Source organism: Cynocephalus volans, chromosome 18 (assembly GCF_027409185.1).
Source record: "Cynocephalus volans isolate mCynVol1 chromosome 18, mCynVol1.pri, whole genome shotgun sequence".
Classification (NCBI taxonomy): Eukaryota; Metazoa; Chordata; class Mammalia; order Dermoptera; family Cynocephalidae; genus Cynocephalus; species Cynocephalus volans.
Window position 1 is genome coordinate 5775717 of NC_084477.1, and position 11720 is coordinate 5787436.

Sequence of the window (11720 nt, forward strand, 5' to 3'; positions counted from 1 at the left end):
ATGTATCCCACGGGTGTTCACAGGACACCTTGCAGTGTGGTAAACTAAGTCCTCAAAAACATATGTAGCAATGAGTTTTACAGGGCGATTTTGTATTGTCCCTCTCAACCTAAAAAGGAAAATGCCAACATAAAACTGAGTAAAAGAATTTCCACAGAAAGGGACCAAAAAACATGGTACGAGTACACCAGTGTTATGTGGTCCAGGACAACAGGCATAAATTTTAGATAGCCAGAAAAATGGACGGACTACACAACCATACTATTGTCTCAACTGTTCTCTAAACAGTCCTACTCAGCAGCCTGACAAAAGGTTGTGTGGGGCTGTGCATACAACAAGCCCACCTCCTCATGTGCCATGGGGCCAAGGGTAATAACTACAGGTTAAGCCAAGACGCCTTTAAATCATCATCATTGGATCTGCTACTGTTCAGAATCAAAAGGGTATATCAGAATCTGGGTGTACATTCCCAAAATATGTTTGTTTGGTAGAATACTAAATTAGAGAAATTCTGGGAAAAAATAAGATAATGAAAAACAAAAAAGAAAAAGATTCTTTGGTCAAATAAGTTTAAGAAATTCTACAAACCATGTCCTTCTCTTGAAACATAACCATTAGCACACTTAAGGTTCTAAAATAAGGAAATTTGTATAACCTTATTTATCTCAGCAAAGCCCAAACTTATTACTGCCATAGGAAATGGCCACATAATTCAAGATAAGACCCATTTCATCATTAAAAACAGGCCCCCCCCAAAAAAAAAAAATTCAGTAAAGAATCCAAACATCATTTTAATGTGACTGATACAACATTATGAAGAACCCAACACCGTCAACTGGCTACCTAATACAGATATATAGATAACTGAAAAAGCTAACTCCTTATACTACATAAAGAATTATGAGTTAAATACCGAGCAACACTGCTGCAAAACGACGACTTTGTAAGAGCTGCAGGGTAGCCCTTCTCTTTGGTAGTACTTGTAAGCAAGGGACCCCACATCTATTAAGATAATTTGGTTTCTGACTATTTACTCTGGGTAAAAGTGAATTCATACCTTACTATTCTTTGGAGTGGAAATGAAAGGCAGATCAAGGTAATAACAACTAGTAATAACAAAAAATACACATCCAATAAACATGTATAAAACATACACTTTTCTAGTAAAGTAATTTGCATTGTAATGTCTTTATAAAGAACACTAGAAAAACAAAAGTATTTTCAATATTGATTCTGTTTTTTTTTTTTTTTTGTCTTTGTTGTGACCAGCACTCATCCAGTGAGCGCACCGGCCATTCCTACGTAGGATCCGAACCCGCGGAGGGAGCGTCGCTAAGCTCCCAGCGCCGGGAGTGCGCCGTTGCAGAAACAGAGGCCAACAGAGATGAGTGACTTGCCCAAGATCACACAGCCACTGTACGGCAGATCCAAGACGAGACAACCAGGCACATGCTCTTTCCGCTCGCACTGCCTCTTCAGTACAGAACACACTGAAATATCCAGTTTTCTAAAATCTAAATTTTTCAGATAGAAACTTAACAAATTTACATATTTAAGATTAAAATGTATGTTAAATCAATAGGACAAAATTTGTAATCTCGTCAGGGCCAGTGAACCCAAGGATCATAGAAGTGGCTTTATCCCTTTGAATCTTAAACTGTTAACAAATCCTACTCAATTTTCAGCTTTAAAAATTGCTCCTGCATTTCTATTGGCTAAAACGTTACAATCTAGATCTATGATCAAAACATTAGAAATAAATGCTGCCTTCTGTATATAAAAACAATGCTACTGACTCGTAAACAGTAAACCATGTTCTTTGATTTAATTTTCCTACAGTGATGACGCTCTTGGCACCAAGTCATCTATACTCAGTCTTCCATGTTACTAAGAACACTAATCTCCCAAGATGAGCTAGAACTTTGTCATCTGTTTCCTAGGGTAGAGCAAACTTTATCTCCTTCTACAATCCTAACTTCTCTAGAAATGTGTTCTATCCAGTGAGCTATAGCAGATAAAATTTTTCTTTTAAGCCTACTGCACTAAAACATTTCATTGCTGGATATCTATTTTTTCCCATTCTTATAAAAAATTCACACAAAATTCTTGGCAGATTCAATTTAGAATTTACATAAAGTGGTAACACTAAAGGTATCTTCATTCAGAATTGACTACTTGAGAATTTGATGATAATAATTGCATTTGTATGTCATTTACAATTTACAAAACATTTCACATCTTGTGCTTATTCAATCACATTATAATTTAGTAAAGTAATTTGACAGTGCCTGGCCACTTATAAGATGCTCAACAAATATGGAATAAATGAACAAGTGGATGAATAAAGGAACAAAGATGCAGCTTTAGATAACTAACGAAGAACAGGCTAAGCAAACAACTACTGGAAGACAACAGAGAGAACAGTATTTAGTCATCTTAAAAACAAAACTGAATTTAATCATTATGAAGCACCTGTACATAAATAATTAAAATTATAATACATACTCTTCCCTATTTATTAAAGCACGTTTCCTATAGACCTCCATTAATTGCAAGAATAGAACACATTAAAATTATGCATTTTTTTCTTGACATTTTTTGGCACTTGTTGTTGAGATCAAGTTTCAACTCCAAACAGAACAAGCATCAATACTACCCAAAAAGTATCCATTATGGGAATAAAAAAAAAAAAAGAAAAAATGGCGTATTTTCTTAATAATACTGTTAATAACTTTTTAAGGATATTTGTTTACTTATGGCAACCAACCATTCAATTCTAAGCAAAAACTAAACATCTTCAATTATCTTTTTAAAATGTTCACTCAAATAATGTACAATAAAATATATTTATTCAGTCAACAAATACATAACGATTGTCTACTCTGCGACAACAATATTGAATTACAGGGATGCAAAAGCAAGACAAAGATTTTTAAAAATCTTTTCCAAACCTATAATACAATGTTATCAAAGAGCTTTCACATGATCACCTCATTTTACACTAAAAACAAGTCTGTGCAGTGGCGACTGCATCCATGATTTTGATCCTAAGAAAACTGTGACCAACCAATAGTGATGACATTACTTCCCCAGTTACCATAACAAGTTACTGACAGGTAACAAGAGTGATTACCTGCAATTCAGGTCTTCTATCAGTTTGGTATACTTTCTACCAAAAAACACTACATGAACTCTCAAAAACATGTAACATTTGCAAACAGTTCTGAACACTTTTTTCTGCCAAATTATTTTTCACAAGTCCACTAAAGCAAAATATTTTAAATAAATGAAAATATAACTAAGGCATCACAAATTAAATTATAACAGAAGATACAAAGTATGTTGACATAAAGTTAAAAGTCACCCAGCAATTCTTTTTACAAATCAGGAACAAAATTCAAAATTATTAAATTTCCGGGCCGAGCCCGTGGCGCACTTGCGGCGCTGGGAGCGCTGCGACGCTCCCGCCGCGGGTTCGGATCCTGTATAGGACTGGCCGGTGCACTCACTGGCTGAGTGCCGGTCACGAAAAGGACAAAAAAAAAAAAAATTATTAAATTTCCTATATGTTAATTTCTAAGGTAAAAGCCAGAATAAGGGTTGGTTGGTTAGCTCAATTGGTTAGAGTGTGATGATAAACACCACCAAGGTCCAGGTTCGATCCCTGTACCAGCCAGCTGCCAAAAAATAATAATAATAAAAGCCAGAAAACAACTCAATAACACAACTTTCTGTAAACTATAGATAAACTCTGGCAATTAATAACATTTTTTAATATACTTTATATATGCTAGCCAAACTGAATTAATAAAGGACACTAATGTTCAAATACAAATGAAGGTCAAGGGTAACCACAATATAATTCTGTGGCATTTTCTGATTTCAAGGAGTAGATGAAATAAATATATGCCATCATAAATGCATAGGACTATATCAAACTTTTAAAAGGATTTGAGGGAGAGGAAACATACTGAAGTGAAAAGGAAATTCAAGGCAATTTGCTCTGTACTTCAAATAACTCTAAGGCAGTCTGTCCCTTTTAGGAGTTGTTACCCTGTTAAAAAAACATAGGGCAGTGAGCCACATTAACTATATATCTTGGATACCTTTCTTCTCTTCTGAGTATAATAATACACTTTCTGGGATTCTCTTAAAGCCCTTTCTATAGATATCTTCACTAAATTTTAGACTATGGCAAAATACCGAAATAAGCACAGGCGAAATTCTTAACTTTCAGACAAAATATCAGGTCTTACAAACTGCAAATTCTTAAAAATTAACTTCATAAATTTTAAAATTTATCTACAAAAACGTAAAGCATTCCCCTCTTTTCTCTACCATTTAGGACATTTGAGTGCCATTTCAACCAACATATCCGTTAATAAAAATTAAAAAGTAGCTTGTTCTAGGTGATATATTTAATATTCTAATTTGAAACAATTAGGAAAAAGCTTATTAGATTTCTCTGCTTCACCTACACCACTGAATAGGCTATTGACAATTACTCCCTCCATTTTTCACGTAAAGTGTGGCTTGTGTCTATGTAAAGGCACCTATAACAACACAGACAGGTAGAGGATCACCATTAAAAAAAATTCTGGTTGCACAATTGGCCTATTTTTCCAATACACATGTAAAATCCTTCTAAAATCTGCCTTGAGGACCTTCCTAATTATAAAATGAAAAAAAAAATCCATAATACACACAAAACACAAGTTGATATATGGTCCATTAAACACCAATAGATAGCTTGACAGACTTTACCCCAGCCCATACCAGTAGGTATGGGATGCTATAATAAAGTTCATCACAATGGTGCATTAGAAAGAGTGCTGTACAGACCAAGAAACTTGGTTTCCTGTTCCCAACTCTGTCACCCACAAAAGTGATACTGTATAAGGGCACTTTAATTCTCTGTGCCTCAGTTTCCTTACCTAAAAAATAAAAGTATAGCATTAGATGAAGCTTAAACAGCTCCATAGCTCTTCTACAGCTAATATTTATGATTTCTCAAGTTAAAATCTACTGAATATCTACTTTATAAATAGATGGGGGCTGGCCAGTGGCTCAGTTGTTTAGAGCATGGTGCTGATAACACCAAGGTCCAGAGTTCGATCCCTGTACCAGCCAGCTGCCCCCCCCCAAAAAGTGATAAACAGATGCCATCACAGGTGATAGTATTATGATTATACATAGTGCCTGTCCTTAAAAGTTTTACAGTTGGGAAAACAGAACATTCAACAGCAATTTAACTCAGACAAAATTTGGGGTAAACTCTGTTATTGGCAAAACACTATCTTCCTTCCCCTTCCATTCCCTAGCTTTCTTACATAATACAGGGGAGAAAAATTCTCATTTGAAAATCTTCCAATGTTTTCTTCTAACAAATCTTTTTACTTTCCCCCCCAGAACACTCACAAAATATAGCCATTTAGAAATGTGAAATATCTGCAGTTGGTGATAAATAATATAGAGTACTGAAAAGAAACACAACTAAAAACACACCTACAGGTCAGGATGCATATATTAGTTTATTTACCAACTAGTATCTGAAGATCACCTAGGAGAGAAAATGAGTTTACATCTAATTTGATGAAAGACTTTGATGCTACAATATAGTATATAAACATCTGAGGCATTTAATTTAGCATTTGAAACAAATGAAAAGGAATGTCAATGGATTAGTCAATATACTTTTTTTTATTATATTGATTCTGTTGAAATTATTATACTACATTATGCAAATTTAGCATTGTCACTGTGAACTCTAATAACAGGTACAACAAGTCAGGGAAAACTAAAAATGTTTCAGAATTAGGAAAGTTAAAATGAAACAGATTTTTATAATGCCACAATAAGTGTTATTCTCCTGTGAAAATCACTTTCCCTAAAGTGATGGAGCAGGGGTTGTTGCGAAGATTAAATGAATTAATACACGTGAAGCATTTATAACAGTGCCTGGCATACGGCAAGTACTCACCAAGCACTGGCCAGCATTGTCTCTAAACTGAATCTAGCCCTATCATATTTAAAACACCAAGATAACCATGATTTGTTAATATCAGATGATTCAGGGCTAACTTTCCAGAAAAGTATATGATCTGTGAAAACAGGATTGAGAATATTGATGCACATGCTGAAACCTGGAGTTAAGAACAGAGCTATTTTAAATTATTTAAATACTTTGCTGGAAATCTACAAAAAATTATATGCATTAGCAATTTATATTAAACTTAAAAAATGCAAGTCAAATTACCGGACTGATTTGGTTAAAACAAAATAAAAATGGTTTTTCTGTCCTTGCACTTTGTTGTTCAAATCTAAAATGGTTTTGAATTACTTTATTTTTAACACTTCAAATTTAATTATATTATAAAGACAAGATCATATCAAATCACAAGTTTAAAATCCAATTAACACGTTAACAGCAATTGTCTTATCTTCCCAAAGACTAACAGCTGAACTAAAAGTTATTAACAAACAAAAGGTGTAGCTATCTTTTCTCAAAAATAGGCAAAGTTTAAGTAAAGCCTTTTAAACTTCCACAAAATCAATTTGTAAGAGGTTCCACATTTTTTAAAAAAAAATCCAAATAGTTAGTTGGAAATTTCCACTGAATTTTTACAAGAAATTGTTCTTAATATTTTTAAATCAAAAGCTAAAGTTTAAAAAATCCTAGGTCCCTACCTTGCACAAGGCTCTATGCTAAGTACATTTGTCCCATGAAAAGTTTAACCAACACGTGTTTATTTAGACTTGCAGTGACTCTGAAAACAAACTGTCTTTCTAATGATAGTGATCTTCTGAATGGAATGTAAATATTAAAAGTTTTTAGTCAAACCAGCCTCTAGCACACAGTTCACACTCTAATGTTTGTTAAAATAAAACCTTATTTAAAATATTGTACATCAATAAAATTGCAGAAACAAAAGAGTTCAAAGCAGAACCTTTAAACACTTGGACATAGACAACTTAAACTAAGAGGCAATGTCCAGATTATTAAACTAATTTCAAGTTGGAAATCAATTCACTAAGTAATCATTACAGAAAGGGTAAGTGCAAGGGACAAAATGAATACAAATAATATTTTCAGAAAATTTTTTGCAGAATTACTTTAGACCAGACATTATTTTTAAAATACTGTAAGAAAATATACAAATAGAGTACAAACAACTGAAAACTAAAATGCTACATTTACCTAAATTCCAATGTCGTCTCATTCATGTGATATATGCTCTCCCTCACTTTAAAATTAGAAGCTCAAGCCAAAGATACTGGGGTCAACCTCAGTAAGGAAAACAAAAAGATCTTCAAATATAATCTCCTTGGTAAACTTTCAAAGTCAAGATTATGCATTGCCAAAAGGAAAAAAAAGTATAGTCCTGATACATATCTTGCATATAATCATGTATTCAGTCATATACCTTGGGAAACTAGTAATTTACTAATAAGTCGATATTTTAATTAAAAATATTTTTATGTTTTAGACAACCACCTCCTGGAATATTTGTATTCATTAAGACATATTGCAAATGTTACTCAAGTTCTGAAGACTAGTAGTATCATTTCCTAAACAATCTTTACTGGACTCTTCCACCTCTCACTTTCCCAACAACAGTATTTCGTAGGTGAATATATAACTTAATGTAATGAGATTCTACGAAAAACAGAACCCAGTGGTTGGTGATTTACAGCTCTAATTAGAGATAACAACTTGACCGTGCTTCACCAAATATGTAACACGTGATGATTTGAGTCAACTGGCAATGTATTAACCGCAAAAAGTCATTATTTTACATATGTTAGCTTCAAGATGAACTAAAAACAAAGTGTGAACACTTATTAGTACTAGAAATCAATCAATGTAGATACATAGGTTTCACCGTCGAATTTCTATTTGTTAACTTTACCAATTACAACCTACTGGGCTCTCAACCCAAATACCACAGTGGTGAAATGAGTTGGTTTTATTTTCATAACATTATTTTGAGGGAAGAAATGGAAGCATCCCAGCTCTGACTTAAGAGTAAGCATCTCCTCTGCTTTCAGAAGATTAACAACCAACATATACCGGTATTGGAGAAACCTGGCCCCACCGAGATTCAGTACCTCCAGCCTAAGTGAGGATTCCCGGGAAAGCCCATGCAAGGGGTGACCCCACCTAGGCGGCAGGGTGAACACAGCAACCATGTAGGCTGCAACTTTGGGCGGCGAAGGGCCCCAGCAGCATCATGGCTGTTGCAGACCGATGCGCAGGAGGAGGAGGAGGTGGACGAGGAAGAGGCTGGTTTGTTTACTTGCAGCCAGAGCAGCCGCCGCCGCCGCCAGCAGCAGCGACAGCATCACTGGATCAGCCAAACCCAGCATCTTCCGCACGTTTCTATTCTTAGCACCCAACTCCCAAGCGGATCAAAATCCCACTACTATTAAAAACACAGACGAGCACGTTACCCACCTCCCACACACCCCTCCACCACCCCCCAGGGCCGTCTTCTCTCGGGCGCCGGCGGCGGGGTGGAGAGGAAGGCGACCCCGGGGGACGCCTGTGCATCCTCGCCGTCCCCTCTCCCCCACCCCCGGCGCGCGACAGACGGTCCCCTCCCCCCAACCCAAACACACTGACACCGGCATCCCACGTTATGTAACCTCGCCGCCGCCCCCGGTCCCCGCGGCGCCCCCTCCCCACGCCGCGCGGCCCAGCCGGGGAGGGGCGAGGCGAAGGGAAGGAGCGCGAGTGGCGCAGAGACCGGAGGCGCCGGGCCGGGGCAGCCGGGACACACGCGGTACCGCTAGGCCGGAGACGCCCCTCCCCCGGCTTCCCCCGGAAAATGGGGGGCGTCGGTGTCATCCGCGCCGGGTATCCCCCGGCCTCCCCGCCCACGCCCCAAGCCTCCGGGGACCCAGCCCCCACCCCCGGCGCGGTGACAACCCAGACGCCCCCGCCACCGTCCCCGGCCCCGGCCCGACGGAGGCAGGGAGGCAGGACTGGGGCCGGGGGCGCGGAGGCCGTGGAGGCGGGGACCGGAGGGGGGCGGTGGCTGTTACCTGCAAAGGCGGCGGCGGCGGCGGCGGCCCCGCAGCTGCTCGGGCGGCGGCGGCGGATGGAGCTGGGGGGGGCGGGGGGAGGAGAGGGGGCGACTCGGGGGTCCCCCTCCCTCCTCCTCCCCTCCTGTCCTCCCCCCACCCCGCAGAGCCTCTGGCCCCCTGGAGCCCGGTGCGGCCGGCGGGAGGGCAGGCGAAGGGCTGCAGGGGAGGGAGGAGGGAGGCTGCCGGGCCGCGGAGCTGGAGCGGGCGGCGGCGGCGGCGGCTGAGGGGGCGGGCGGAGGGCGGGCGGCGGCGCGGGGAGGAGGAGGAGGCGGAGACTCTACATGGGAATCGGATATCGGCTACAGATTCAATTTATCACGAGAAAATAGCGCTCGGGCGGGGGCCGGGTCACGCCGGCGGGGCGGGGCGGCAGCGGGCGGAGGCTCCGGGGCGCGCCCGGCGCGGGGCGGGGGGTCTGCGGCCTCCTGGGCCGGGCCGCGCCGCGCCTCGCCCGGGGGACCCCGCCGCCGCCGCCGCCGCCCCGCCTCCTCCTTCCTCCCGCCCGAGGCCGCCGCCGCCGCCGCGGGGCTTGTTGACTTTGAGGAAAACTCCTGACGTCAGGGGCTGGCTCTCGGCGACTGGCGGGAGCGGCTTCCCCGCGTCCCCGGCCCTGCCCGCCGCCACGGCTTCCCGGGCTTCCCCGCGCCCCTCAAACCCGCGGCGCCCCGCGCCCCCCGCTCCTCTCGCGAGAACACCCCCCCCCCAGCCCGCCGGAGCCGGGAGCAGGGGCCGTGGCTCCAGGGCGGGAAGTCCTGGGTTTCCCCCTCGCGCCCGCGTGGCCCTGGGCGGGCACCCCGACGCCGCCCGCCGAAGCTCCCCTGCCGGCGGCCTCCCCGCGCACCCACCCGCCCCGACATCCCCCCCTCCCCGGCCTTCGGGGACGTCGGGCCGGGCGCGAGGACCCGCACCTGGAAGCCCAGAGGTGGGCGCGGCCCCAGCCCCGGCACCTCGGGAACAGGGGCCCCCGGTCAGTCCTCCGCACGAAGCCATTCCTGACTGTCCCGGTGACGTTACCGTCCGGGGCAGCAACGCCTCGCCGGAGGGGCACGCACAGCGCTCGCTGCTGTGAACGTCCGTGACCACACAGGGTGCACAAGTGGCAGTGGGATCGTCAGTCACTCTCACCGTCACCCCCCTTTCTAGGGATATTCGTTTTCTTTGACTTTGGGGAAGCCGTGACAGGTCATGACGTTGGCTGGCGAGATACCGTTTCTTTCTTTGGAAGTTCATGGCTCCTGAGAATATTTGCAATGGAGACACGGATTTTGCAAAATGGCCCTATTTTACCCTACATCACACTCCAGAAAGTTGTGTTTACTCTTTCTGAGACCCTGTTTCGGTGCTTCTCGAAAAACCTGGCAAACACCTGTGTCATTCCACCACGTGGCTCTAGCCCTGTTGATGTACCTGTTGTTTTTTTCTCCCCTTCTAGTTCATGCCTTTGGCATCTTTCTGTAGATCCTCCTGACGTGCTCTAACTTCTCTGCTTTCCCATGTCCTGACAACCGTGTGATAGTAGTCATCCTTTTAAACTAAATTCCCTGGCTTTTATACGTCTAGGTCCACATCTTTTCTCTTATGAAATTCACACCAATTAGGACTGTGGACAGGAGCAGGAAACCTAATAAGAAAAGGGTTTGGGTTTTTTTTTTTTAACTCAATCTTCTAAATTTGTAAGGGCAATTTGTTTCCCTGATTATTCCAGAACAAAATTTGCCTTTCCCCTTTAACTGTATTTCCCAGAACGCCATGAGCTGACTAATAAATATAGGGCTGCGTCCCAATTCTATTCAGTTAATCTAAGTATAAGATATGCATACATAATTTATTCCCATAATTACCAGACCGCTAACAGTCGCTATTGGCAAAAAGATTCCGTTACAAGTTTCCTGCTGTAAAACACAAAAAATGGGTCAGATTTTTATTCTATAGTAGCCCAACCCACTTATTATTTTTAAGAAAATACTTTCTTAGGATACCAGCACTAAAAGAGTGTCTCTCAAGCTCTTTTAAATACTTAGCTCGGAGTTGTGGTATTCTGAATTACTGAACTACTAAATATTTCTTACCAATTTTCATTAGTTTCCAATTTTAAGTTCAACATATTTATGAGAACCATAATTTGTCTTATGAGCCATTCTGCCTCAAAATATTTCTCCTGGTCTCATCAGATTGTATAAACCCTAAAATTAAGTATTGTGTAAACTAGAATGTATTGTATACTCAGTCTCTGGGTAAAGGACAAAACATTTCTTACCCAGCTGGTACCATTGTCAACCAGCTTTGCACTCTCTTGGCCTGGCATACAGAACCAAGCTACATGATTTTCAGGGCCCAGTGCTAAATGAAAGGACCCATGCCCGTGAAGCTGCTGCCATGTGCTTTAATTGGCTGTCCAGGGGCTCTTTGGACAGTTGCTTCTGGGCTCCTCTAACTATCATATGATCTCTATGACACTGGTGAGCACCTTTTCCTTTAGCCAGCTACTCCTGATCAACATTCAGCTTCTCTTTCCTTAGCCCTGTTGGAGTCTCCCTATTCGGAGAGTCTTATCCTCTGGCAGAAGGTCTCCTAGATGAGACACAAGATGACTCCAGGCCAGTTCTCTCTCTCCCATGGGACTATATCTGGGC

The 11720-nt window shown here is 42.0% G+C and overlaps 1 protein-coding gene across 2 annotated transcripts in view; it reads right to left on the minus strand.

The window, feature by feature from the left end:
• The window catches only part of AKT3 (AKT serine/threonine kinase 3), a 275734-nt gene extending 265697 nt beyond the window's left edge, over positions 1-10037 (minus strand). Inside the window, exon 1 of one of the 2 annotated variants that reach the window (XM_063082725.1) lies at positions 9996-10037. The gene's annotated coding sequence lies outside the window, so the exon portion shown is untranslated. Of the gene's footprint in view, positions 1-9045; positions 9124-9995 lie in introns of those variants that run through there. The other variant, XM_063082726.1, reaches the window with a different exon arrangement.
• Between the last annotated feature and the right edge of the window lie 1683 nt (positions 10038-11720).